This window comes from Cimex lectularius, unplaced genomic scaffold, assembly GCF_000648675.2.
Source record: "Cimex lectularius strain Harlan isolate CLEC.00 unplaced genomic scaffold, Clec_2.1 scaffold4, whole genome shotgun sequence".
Lineage (NCBI taxonomy): Eukaryota > Metazoa > Arthropoda > Insecta > Hemiptera > Cimicidae > Cimex > Cimex lectularius.
This window is the reverse complement of record NW_019392723.1, coordinates 3,757,002-3,770,642: the sequence shown is the minus strand read 5'-3', so window position 1 is coordinate 3,770,642 and position 13,641 is coordinate 3,757,002.

Below are 13,641 nucleotides of genomic sequence, written 5' to 3'. Positions count from 1 at the left end.
GGAAGAGAAAAACTCAATTTACGTGATACATCGTTCTCAGCCGACCCATGTACCATTTGAACATCGCGTACAGAATGTTTCCAAGACTTGCAATTTTCGACCCTTTATGCATGTACGATTAGATGTAACAGAGGGCATCGTTACAGAAGGTGAGGCCATTATCATAGTTGGCATTTGCCGGGGTTCAACTGATTGGATTACCATAACAAAGCAGGATGGTCCAATTGAATTTGTTGCCGCGGCTCTGAAATTGGCGGGTGGGTTCCGGTTGGTTGGACCAGGCTAACTACCCGTCAACGGCGCCTGCTAGTGTACCTCGGTTACTAATTGTACATTTTCGAGTGGTATAGGGTACAAGAATGCATCGCTGAACAAATTCTCACCTATGCAAATAGTATTACCACTTGCAAATATGAAAGTTCGAACCAGAACATAAAATTTTATCACTGTTATCAACTTGTTCCCGATTTTTATTACTTGGCGTATAAGCAATTTTTAATATGAACTAAGAGTTGGTATCCCTTTGATACACCTACACATTTTATTTCTGATCTTCCGTTGGAATTTTCCAAGAGGTTTTGTCTGATAGTTGTCTTCCAGTTTTATTAAAAAACTCTTCTCCGCAATTTTCTCGAAAGTTCCGTAGTTTTTTTCTTTCTTTTTTTTTCTTCTTTACAATAAACGGAACAAAAGTTTTTTTTCTTCAATCTGTTAAAATGCGTTACAAAATTTAAAAAAACTACTCGTCAACCATATAATTCTAACTGTTTTTCTGAATCATTAAACTTTGGCAATAGATGTTGAAACTCTATCAAGTAACAACTCCAACCCTCCCAGTTTCATTTTCCCGCCGGAAAGAAATTTGTCCAACATTTACCCCCGGAGCCCAGATATAGAAGATTGCACCCATAAAACCCTTTGTTATGCAGGGAAGAGAATTGCTTCTTCTAATGAAACCTTTACAAAAGTTTTCAGGCTATTGTGAAACGGCAACTTTAATTGGCGGCCTCTCTAGCAGACATTTCATTTGAAACGGTTATCAACATAATTCCATAAATTTCCTCATTCTGGAAGAAGACAGAAATCTTTTACGATACCACTATAACATATTCACACGTGTTCGGTGATTAACCGGTTTTTTTTTTGGAAAATTACTAAAAAATTTGTTTACAAAGAATTTCAAAGACAAAATCGATTATCTAACTATGTACTAGCCCAATCTCTCCTCTCATTCACTTTCTCTCTCTCTCTCTCTCTCTCTCTCTCTCTCTCTCTCTCTCTCTCNATGATTAAGAATTTTGATTGAAGTTTAATCATGATTGAATTAGTCATGAGTAAATTAATCATTATATGATTTAGTCATACCTCATGATTGAATTAATTATGATTAAATCACATAATGATTAATCTACTCATGACTAATTCAATCATGATTAAACTTCAATCAAAATTGTTAATCATGATTGAATTAGTTAGATTTTGCCCAACTCTGGTGTGGGGGGAATTTCAATCGAGAGTCGCACAGAGTTGGTTGTGGACGGTTTTGGGCTGCCACTCGCTATGTGGATGAAATTTTGGGACATCACGCGTTGCCTCTCCTCGATGAAATCCGCGACAATCCTATTCTAATGCACGATAATGCCCGTCCACATGTCGCTCGCATAGTACATACCTACCTTCAACAGCATAACATCAGGGTCTTAGCCTAACCAGCCCGTTCTCCAGACTTGAACCCCATCGAACATTAATGGGATAACCTCAAAAGACGAATAACAGAACGTCCATCGCTTCCTGATAAACTCCAAGATCTTGAAAGGACTCTTCGTGAAGAATGGGCTAACCTTCAGCAAAGAGACATTTCCAGATTGGTACAAGGTATGCCGAGGCGTCTTCAATATGTAATTAAGGCAAGATGATGAAATACGCGATATTGTAATGTTCATTAAAAATCTAAAAAAAAAAAAAAAACACTGTTGGTGCATCGGTGGCCGCTACGGTTTAGGCGTTGACACGGCGCTCATCACTGTAAGGTAAAGGTCCCGGGTTCGAATCTAGCGGCCGAGAATAATCAAAATAGTGCTATTCCCGTGGAAGAGGTGTGAGAAAATATATAGTCACGCCCCACAAACCTATCTACGTCATCTCGTTCTGAAAGTATAGAGTTAACTAGGTTAACTACCGACCATGAATGAAGGACTACATGAGCACTTGGTAATCTAGCGTAATCATAACTTACCGGAAGACATCGTCTACTTTTTGGTAACTTGGCCATTTTTAATCTTGGTAAACAGCACTTGAGGAAAGAAGTAATGTCATAGGTATAACCAGCCATGTCTAAAAGAAAACTCACAATGAAAAAACAAGTTAATATTGCCGAATTTATCAACATAGCCGCTAAATATAATAACATAGTCAAACATTTCAATTATTAACTATCCATATTAATAATAAATAAACAAACAAACATAATGTAATAATATTAATACTAATTAATTTATATGTAATTGATGTAACATTTTCGGAGGGCAGAGGACGTCAATAATTATAGTTTTCCTGATGATCCTTCATGATTTTGTTTAGCCGTAAGTATTCAATAGGTCATGCTAGTCAAAATTTAAAGCCCAGAAAATGGCAAAATATATCATTAATTGAACAAAATTGACCAGAAATTGGATTAGTTTTTAAGGGAAGGATCGGAGAGGGTGGATAAAGGACGACCGGATGTTTTCCTAAGCGGAAGGATGCTAATGACGGTGTATTGAAAAGGCTGACATCTCAAACCTCTACCTAGTCGGCTTTATTGGTTCGGCACCCTCCTATTGTCAACTCCTACCAGTCAACTCAAAGGGAGCAAAGAGTTGAACGTTTTAATAGCACTGTTATTGCTCCTTGTCCCAATCTAAAAGCTAGAAACGACTTTTCCGCACCGCCTTTTAAACAAAGGATTTACATCAAAGCAATACTCAAGTTGTGAGTTTCATGTTTAATGAACCTAGGAGCAAAATACTTGGAACAATTATTCGAATGATTTTATACAAATTTCTTCTTCAGAGAATGGCATCTATACACAAACTTTCAAACTCTCTCACTCTTCTCTCTCTGTCTCTCTCTCACTCTTACGTTTTTACTGCTGCAAAAGAGGTCGTTTGCGATTTTTTAAATAAAACGATATTGATTCTCTCTTTCTCTCTCTCTCTCTCTCTGAGAGAGAGAGAGAGAGAGAGAGAGAGAGAGAGAGAGAGAGAGAGAGAGAGAGAAATGAGTACATTTCTTAAAGCTTCTATCACACCCTTCATAAGAAGAAGGGACTAAACTAGGTATAACCCTTGACCAAAGGCTCAGTTGTCATATCACATCAGACCAAGGCACTACTAACCATTGGTCCGAAATTATGCAGCAAAAACTAAGGCATATTCCCCAGAATTGGTTAAACGCTTCAGGTCACGTTTGTAATATGGTAGCCTAAAATGGTGCAAAAACCCTTGGACCAGTCCTATCTTCCAAGCTCCATGCAATCCAACCCTGCATATCACATCAGTCTTACTAACTATTGGTCTGGGATTATGCAGCAAATACTAAGGAATTGGTAAGGGGGGCGTTGATGGCCGCAATGGTTTAGACGTTGACACGAAGCTCATCACTGCAAGGTAAAGGTTTCGGGTTCGAATCCAGCGGCCCTGCATTCGAGCCCGACATACTTACAATTGGGCTTTTTTTCAAAAACACCACTATATGACCTCTGCTGTTGCGAATCCTCGAAAAAAACAAAAACAAAAAAAAAACTAAGTAATTGGTCTGGCGTATAACAGAGCATTGGTTGTAAGCCTTTGGTCACATACAAAAGGTGCTCAGATTTACACACTTTTGGACTGACAGGCAGCACAAAATGCCTATGCTTTCAGGACTAAACTATTCTGGGAAAATTTGTCCTAGGAAAACCCAACAATGTGGGTTTTGGCACATGAAGGTATGACAGGAAATAAACAGGATGGGCAACTAGCCAAACCATGGGCCTGGAAACATAACTGGGCAAAGTGGAGAGTGTGCTAAGGCTGGAAAAATTACTTAAGAAAGAAAACTGAAACCCCGGACAAAAGCACTAGGTATGAGGTAAAAAGGAAAATTTTTCCAGGTTCTTAAACTAGATTTTATTTAGTGAATATCCGTATTTTTTGAGCAAAATTAGTGGTTATTTTCCCTGTAAGATAATTATAATTAATTTTTGGAAGGGGGCGGCTATATTTCGATTCCGTGATCTAACCTGCCATTCTCACACCCAAAAATTTTCCCACGGTAAAAGTAGGTTGATAAATTCGTTGTTTGCGTTTTGTACTTGTGGTTCGACTATTCTCACTATTCGTTTCAATCATCTTCCGACTGAATGAACCACGCTAATCAACCCTTGGGCCATCCAGCAACGTTTTGCTATAAATTGAATTCCTGTTTCGAATTTAAAAGGGGCACATCTAAAACAGCAAAGTGCTTGGTTGAACGAAGTAGAAGTAAATTAAAGTTTAAAATTTAAACTTCGTGTTAAAACCGTTAAGAAACACTAAACGAGGCCAACTTTACTGAAGTATTGATCAATATTTTTAGTAAAAAGGTAATAAATAATTTTATTATTGCAAATAAAAGCGTGGTGTTTCTTGGACATAAACAGGAGCTTGAGCATAAATGGCCCAAATAGCCTTCCTCTTTTAAGCTCAGATCAAAATCCAATCTTCTTTCCTCTTCTTACCAAACCAAAACCTCAAGATATGCTCCCAGCGCTTCATGGAGCGAAAACGGATTGAAATAATTTCAAAGAAAATTTGGATGAGACTATATCTCTCCCAGTAAAAATTGAATACGCTTCGGCTGAAGGTCTTTTAAAATCGTTAACTGAAGAATTGTTTTCTGTCTATAAGCAATCAACATCTGTAAAAATGAATGACCGTCAACACGAGTTTCCCTGAGACATAAAATATTTAACTAAATTAAAAAACCGCATAAGAAACGGCGCTCCAAAGTTCATTTAAAAACTGTTAAAAGCACCTCAAAAACTTATCCAGGAAAGCGCTAGTGTTTCTGATCTGAGTATTCACCTATGCCTCCTATTTTTAGGATACTTTCAATAAATTGGGAAGACTTCAAAGGTAATAATGCTATTATAAGCCCGGATAATACCCTATGGATCCCCAGAACCATTTTTATAAACCAAATTTTATAAATTTGCTGAGCTCTCTAAGTAAAGTCTTTGAAAAAGTAACCGACACCCGCCTGAGGATATTCATAGATCAAAATGGCACCCTGATGACGGATCAGTCTGGATTTCGCCCCGCCCTATCAACATTGGTCCAGCTTTGCAGATTGTTATTACGCACATTATTAATTTGATACTGTTTAGCATAACGGAATAATATCGAAGATGATGAACTGCGAGTTTTCAAATTATTTGATTAAAATGGTCATATACTATTTAAAAAGTCCAAAATTTGACTTTCCCCTTGGAAATGGAAACTCGACACTTCACAGTTCAATATTAAGAAAATAAATAAGTTTTTGCTAAGTTGGAAGATTAGGATCAACATTGCCAAGACGGTAGCTATTTTATTCACGGAATGAACGCCTGCAAAAATATGGAAATGAATTTTAGGTAGGATGTGATAACCTGGCCACCATCAACTAAGTATCATGGTATATGGTTGGTTAGTCAATGTTGATTAATATGGTGCACTATGGTGGTATTTCCATCATACAAACCATAACCTGAAAAAAAGAAAACCAGTTTAAAACAGTAACAAAGATCTTGCCATGTAAGCCAGAAAGGCTACGTAATATTCAACATCCTGAAGTAATTTCTGGTTATGAATATTTATAGTTCTTAGTAAGTTGAAATTATGATTGTATTTGTGTAAAGTTTAAGTTTTGTTGATTTTGTTTTTGTGTAATATGCTGAAATGACCGGTTTAAATTTTATTACGGTAGGTGGTGGCTTTTAGATTACGGAGGTAAAGATGGAAAGTAAGAAAGAGAGTAGAACGAGAGAGATTCATTCTTGACAAGCAGTTTATAAAGAAAGTTAGGGAAGACATTGTTTCCCCATTAGGGACTTATCTGTAAGTTGACATGGGAGTGAAAAATAATCAAGGCGTGTAAAAGCTTTTCATTTACAGGAGTGGTGGAAAAGCGAGTGAGTTTTCCGTGGGGCGGCAGAGAGGGGTTCGGGTGAAATTGGAAAACGTTGTCTGGAGTAGGGGTTCATCTAAACCGCCACCAATGAGCGTCTAATTTTAAGGGAAGGGACGACGGACGAACGCCAGTCACCACCATTTGTTTCAACCCGAGGTCGATTCCGACACTAGGACCATTCTCGTCCTCCAGTAGGATTATAAGGATCTATTGCAAAACAAGTACATTAGTAAAAACTCAACAACAAGCAAAAAAATATACCACATCCATTAATATCCATGAATTTATAAAACCCAATACGATAAATTCCACCTTTTATAATTTTTGTTCCTTTATCCGGAGTCACTGGTGTCTTTAATCTTTCTTTCGCCCACTGTAATCCAAACAACTAAATATAATATAAACCCTTCTTTATTTTCGAACCCCTGAAAATGCCGTAAGACCGTTTTCAATATGGTTTATGTACGTTTCCCCCATACGAAGAGAACCTAACAGAACCTATTGGGTTTCTAGTGTAATCCCTGATGACAGATGAGGGAGGCCAGAACATAATGTAAACGGACTGTCCAGGATGGTATTATTCAAAGAAGTTTAATTTAGGAGTTTATTCACGATTTTACCAAAAATTGGATAGGCTGTTGAGATAAGATTTGTTGGGTTAAGGAGTTCATAATCAACCTATTTTTCCATGAATAACTCATAGTAGCAAACAGTCAAAAGGCGATATCAAAACTTACGAACTTTCGGCGAGAAACCCAACCGACCACATATTGTACGAAACATTGGCTAAACTTTCATACTTACAACAAAAACAAAAAAAGTTTTCACCGATCGACTTTGCAGATCGTTTCCATTGAAGCCAAGTGTAAATTCATGGAAAAAAAGTTTTGGATTGTTTCGCGTTTATCTCGCTTATTTAGATTTAAATTCTTCCGCATATCGATGCAAGGTGTTTGCACGAATTAAGCTCGTAAACCCCGAAAGAAGAGATAAAAGCGAAAAATAGAAAAAATGCTAGCAAACCTTAAACTGTGTTAATGTGAGTGTGCTATTTGACCTTGTCAAGTCGATTGGCGCAAGGATTATGCTTGTAAACCTTGAAATGGGAAATGACCGCGAAAAAATAGAAAAAAGCTAGCAGACTCTCAACTGTGCTAATGTGAGTGTGCTATCTGACCCTGCCGAGTCGATGGCGCAAGAATTAAGCCTGGAATACACCCGATGCAACGCTGCGCGACGCTACCCGACGAAAAATCCAGTCCATTTTCCCATAAGACTGTATTGCCACCGTGCACATCTCCCCGATGCAATGCTACGCTACCTTACTCTACGCTCTGCGATCCCCCACTGTCTAGATTTTCGTCGGGTAGCATCGAGTACAGTAGAAGACAAAAGAACCGTACACTTAAATTTTTATTCAAACTACATGGTTTTTTGTTTTACGGGGGTTCGCAACAGCAGAGGTCATATAAATCCTCAGGGTGCCGGTGCTTTTGAAAAAAAGCCCATTTGTAAGACTTACGTAAATCTGAGCACCTTTTGTATGTGATCAAAGGCGTACAACCAATACTCTGTTATATGCCAGACCAATTCCTTAGTTTTTTTTTCGAGGCTTCGCAACAGCAGAGGTCATATAGTGGTGTTTTTGAAAAAAAGCCCAATTCTAAGACTTACGTAAATCTGAGCACCTTTTGTATGTGACCAAAGGCGTACAACCAATACTCTGTTATATGCCAGACCAATTCCTTAGTTTTTTTTTTTCGAGGCTTCGCAACAGCAGAGGTCATATAGTGGTGTTTTTGAAAAAAAGCCCAATTGTAAGTATGTCGGGCTCGAATGCAGGGCTGCTGGATTCGAACCCGGGACCTTTACCTTACAGTGATGAGCGCCGTGTCAATGCCTAAACCGTTGCGGCCACCGACGCCCCGCTACATGTATTATTGTCCTTATGTTAATTACAACAAACTTATTTTAGTATAAACCAACTTAACCGAGATAAAAAATTCATTAGTTTTTATTTAAAAAAAATAATTTCAATGTTTTGATAGAAAATTGATCAAAACACCGGAATATCATTTTTTGATATAATGAATTTAACTAACAATTAATTACACGGTTTTGCTAAAAAAATTTAACAAACAATTTATTACATGGTTGTGCTCATAAAATTTAACTAACAATTTATTACATAGTTTTGCTGTATACTGATTTGTGATACACGCTGTGACTGTACGTGGCGTGCGCTTGACGTCGCATAGATGTGCACACCCTACCAAAACGTGGCAAGGCGTCGGGTAGCATCGGGTAGCGTAGCATGGCGTTGCATCGGGTAAATGTGTTCCTGCCTTTAAGCTCGTAAATCTCGAAAATTTTTATTTGTTTTGTATGTTTCTTTCAGGTAAGCATTTGACTAGTCATTCGTAGATCCTTCTTTTTCCAGGAGCAAGTAATACTTTTATTTTTTAAAGAGGGCGCATTCAGATTAAGCTTCCTTCTCTATGTCAAAGGTATTCGTGTGGTTTTCTTTGGGTACTTACCCAGATCCGTATTTTCACCTCACCTTTCTCCAAATTTGAGAGCGATTTCCATTTATTACGACTATGTGTTATCGTAAGAAAAACACGCTGTACATACAAAATAAATTTGTTATATCTACTTCAACAGTTATATTTGTTTTAATACGCATTCGTCCAGATGGTTGGTGTTTGTTTATGATTAACTCTCAATACTTATCGATTGTTTAAAAAAAACCGAACAAGAGTGAAAATTTATGTCGGTTGTTTTAGCGTGAGGCTAATAACAAAGTTCATGTTAATGGTAAGCGGGTAAACTGTTTGAAGGGGGCGGCGATTGCCCAAGGGAAGGATAACTCAAAACAGAGATCCTGGTGGGTCCCGTATTACACGGTGGCTGTGCGAGATTAGTCTATCTAATCAAATCTTGCTTGGCCATTGCGCAAGTAAGTACCTGCTTCAACTAATAAACTTGCAGGAATTAAAGCAAATTGATTTCCTGTGGTGTATATTTTATGGAAATCGATAATTAATTGTTTATTTTTTTTTATATTTTAAATAAAGACGGATTTCCGGTTGGAATAACAAATGCTATACAACACAATTTTGTCGTATTAGGAAATATATATTAGAAATATGTGCGTGTATACACATGGAGGATATCTTGAGAAACCGCCAAAGCTGGAGCTCAATATGAGAGGATCTCCCCAAAACGGCAGCACTAAATCGTCAAATTTGAACTCTCATTCCTGTACCATTTCAATTTTTTACGTTCAGTAAATGGATGTATCATTCTTAACATCATAGAATTCACGCTAATTGGTTTGAAAAAATCAGTAATGTTTTACGTATTTAGGATGTTAAAGTAAAGCGGAATCAGTTCGTTGGCAAAAGGAAAATTGCGGTTATTATGAATAGTGAGGTTAGTCGTAAGCAGTTGTAACAAGTAGTCTGAAACTTTTTCCTGGAAGGATTGGATTGCTAAGTAATCCTAGTCTCCGTTTTTCCAAGTGGTCCGGATTGGTTCCTGCCCTGAGGTCGCAAGGCGAGAAGGACTGAGTGTGTTAAAAAAAGAAAATTAACAAATAATTGAAAAAGTGAATGTGGCTCTAGCTGAAAGGGAACAAAAATTGGTCGCAATAATATTTTGTACACAGTAAGTCGTGTTTTGACGGACAAAACAAATTTCTTTTCTAAAGATCTTAGTAGTTTTCTTGTTAAGTTTGTTAAGTTTTGTGTGAGGATTTCACGTCATTCTGCCATCAAGGAATAGTCTTAGGTACTGGCTTAAGCGGAAGTCGGTTCCTTGTTATTGATGTACACTGGAAGACAAGACTGTTTTTCAGTGAAAATGTTTACTCCTTACTCAGTTATGTCCTTCGATTTGTACATTAGTCTTCGATAAGCTCAGTTTTCAGAGGTAGCTTTGGGCTATTACGTATACTGTTATATTGTCGTAGGTTGTAATGGTAGTATTGGGATGAGTAGGAAACCAAGTAGAATAAATGGTATACAGAATGAGACCAAGAGTGCTCCTTCTATGGTCTCGCCACCGAAGGCTTGCAACAAAATGCCACTATTGGTTAAGCCAGGGTAATACTAGTCTGTACCAGAATAAGGAGACATGCGATGATTCAGCAGTTCGAACCGTCTCCAAAGTCTTTGATGAACTCCAGGTGTTCTTAGTTGTTGGAGGTTGCGTAGGGTTAGACTCTAAATTGCAGCGATGACACTGTATTCACGATAAGACCAAGAATGTTCCCTTCTGGGACGCCGGCTTGCATAGTTTGATACGTGCGTGTTCGTCGTGTTTCAGGTCGCGTATTCACCGACTGGGGTTACAACCCGTGTCTCCTTTTGGTTGACACAGAATATAAGACTGACTTGCACTGAGATGCAAGTGGAGAGTCAGTACGAGAGGTGTCGATGCACGAGTTGATTCAGCAGAGAGATCAGACTTCTTAGCCTTGGATAAGCTAATGTTTTCTTGGGTATTGGGGATTGTTTAGGGTTAGAAGGCAAATTTGCGATACAATCCGTGGTAGTAGCTTGGAATGTATATGAAAGTCAGCAGTGTAAAGGTATATAGGATGGGATCAATTATGTTCCTTGTGGGACTCCGGTCTGTTTTGGTGTGATATCTCAATACTCGGTGATGCACCTCACTCTGAAGCAGCAGTCACTTAAATAGTATTCCAGGATAAGGTATTAAGAAGTGGGTAGAAATCGTTTAAGTTTATAAACGATGAAAGATCCAGACCCTTATCAAGACACATTTAGAAACCTAAACTACTTGTTTTCTAGCGCACGAAAAAGAATAACTAATTAAATAATAATTGTAATATATTAATTGGTCAAGCGGACCACGCAATTAGTGAGTTTAAAAAGAAGAATTGATATACTTCCTTAAGAGAGGAAATCAAGCGGTACGTAGGACTATGTATTGTGGTTAAAGCGGTATAGTTGATATAATGGTAAATCAAGGTTATGTATTAAGCTTATGTAATATGTTTATGTATAATAAATGTTGATTCTGAAATGTATCAGGGAGCACTGATCAAAATTAAGTAAGAGTTTTCGTTTATATTATGTACGTATTCTTTCAATAATTAATTACTACTTTACTTTTATGGAGTTTTACGAGTATCGTAAACGTTGAATTAGTTATAAAATCGAACGAATTCGAGAGATCCTAAAGCTATAAACGACCGATTGCCGGTTTACTAGACTGTATGTTATTTTTTTCACCAATAGTATTTTAAAAAAGTTTTCGCTTTTAACTTATTTATTAAGTCGTAATACGGCTTCTTGTTAATCTCTTTCTAAATGCTGTATTAAATGTTGACTTTCCCTGAGAACAGATGTGCCAAAGGCTGCTCGTAACACTAATAATTTAAACAGATTACTGTTTCACTATAAATAACTTTTTTAAAGCATCTTGCTTAATCATATTGAAAATTGTGTATAAACATTATTATATAACCAAGGTAAGATGAATCGACCGTCTAAAGGTAAAAAAAAAATAAGTCGCTTTTAGAGAATGAACTCAGTGATGTAAAAATTGTTTTGTAAATTCAATAATAAAATTGGAAGGATGATGTTTTCAAAACTAAAATGTAAAGATCCGCCTCAAAATATGTCAAATATTGTATATTCAATCCCATGTAAAAACTGCCCCGTGATGTATTATGGTCAGACAAAACAATACCTTGGTGAAAGAGTGAGACAACACCAGTACGATTGTTTTGGCCTGGATAGACCAGGAACTGCTTTGTCAAAACATCACCATGACACAAGCCATGACATAAATTTTGATGAAGTGAACGTTGTTGACATGGAAAAAGTCTTGGGGAGGAGTCTTATAAAGGAAATGCTTCACATTAAAGCAGATGTTAATTCATTGAATATAAGAAGCGACATTAACAATCTTAGCGTCAATTACAGTGGTGTAATTTAGTTTTCCTTTAATGTTAACTGTGTCAATCCTGATTCTAGTCACCATTGGCTACCTTCCTATATTTATTAAAAACAATCTAATCACTCTTTTTAATTTTATAAATATTTTTATTAAAGGTTAATTATTGGTATCTATTGTTTTTTTTAAAGTTGTTTAGAGGTTTAAAATTTTTTCTATTTTATTCGAATTTATTTATGACAATATAACATAAGTTGACTTCTCTTGTTTTATTGATGTATTGTAGGCCAAATTGTTATTATAAGCCAAAATTGTTGTAATTGTCCGTAGAGCCCTGAAGAAGACTGTGATAAAGCCATTAGATTTCGTGGTCCGATTGACCAAATAATATCTTTCAATTAATTAATCTTTATGTAAGGTATTGGTTGAGATAAAAAGTCAGCGTCACGAGCGGGATTCGAACCCATGACCTTCGGCTAAATACGCAGCTGCTCTACCACTTGAGCTACACGTATTTAGCCAAAAGTCGTGGGTTCGAATTCCGCTCGTGGAACTGACTTTTTTATCTCAACCAATACCTTACATAAAGATTAATTAATTGAAAACTGTAATAAAAGTTGAAAGCTTCGTGTGAAGTTACAATACTACCTTCTTTGTGACCCCCCATCACATCGGCAACAAATTGATAAGCAGAGATTTAAAAATACATCCCAACCAAAGGAAAGATCTTGGACCAAATCCAGTGAGGATAAAGCTCCTTGCTGGCCACAGCAGTTTTCTTTCCAGCCAGACGTCCAAGACCTCCACAATACTTACTGGAAGAACCATTATTTCTCTCTTTTGTCTTCACTTTATTTTGGAAAATAATTAACAAATTTAAAAAAACTGTTTCTGGTGCTTAAATGCCGAAGGACATGTGGTTAATTCCTTCAATACTTGACTTACACAGAATCACTAACTACTGATGAAAACTCACGACAGACTAAAAACATGTTAAATATAAAAAGACATCCCATCGAAAGGACAGATCGATGAGGACAAAGATCCTAGCCGGACACAGCAGTTTCCTTTCCTCCAGACGTATGAAACGTCACAGTGCTTACAAAATCCTTATTGAACTTGAAGAACCTATCATCTATTCACCATGCATAGCAAGGTTTCCACAACGAAACTGACCCTAAATGGTATTTGGGATGAATTTTGTAAGACTTGATTACGAGTACCGTGTAAGTGTGTCCACAAAAAAAAGGAGAGGTCCCAAGATTCAAAGCTAGTGGTCGAAGGAAGTGCTACTCACCGGCATCTGAGAAAACACGTGCTCAACTATGAAACCATTTGCAGGTTATGCAAAGAGGAAGAGAAACTGCCTCCTATATCCTTTCAAAGACGAAACAAAAGGTTAATGGAAGACATAGCCGATGGTACCAAGAAGACCTAGGAAAAATAATGGTAGCAATAATAGTGAATGGCCTACTGCTTCGTAAAAGAATAATCGAGCCAATTGAACTCAAGTAAGCAACTAGGAAGAGCACAACAAGCTGG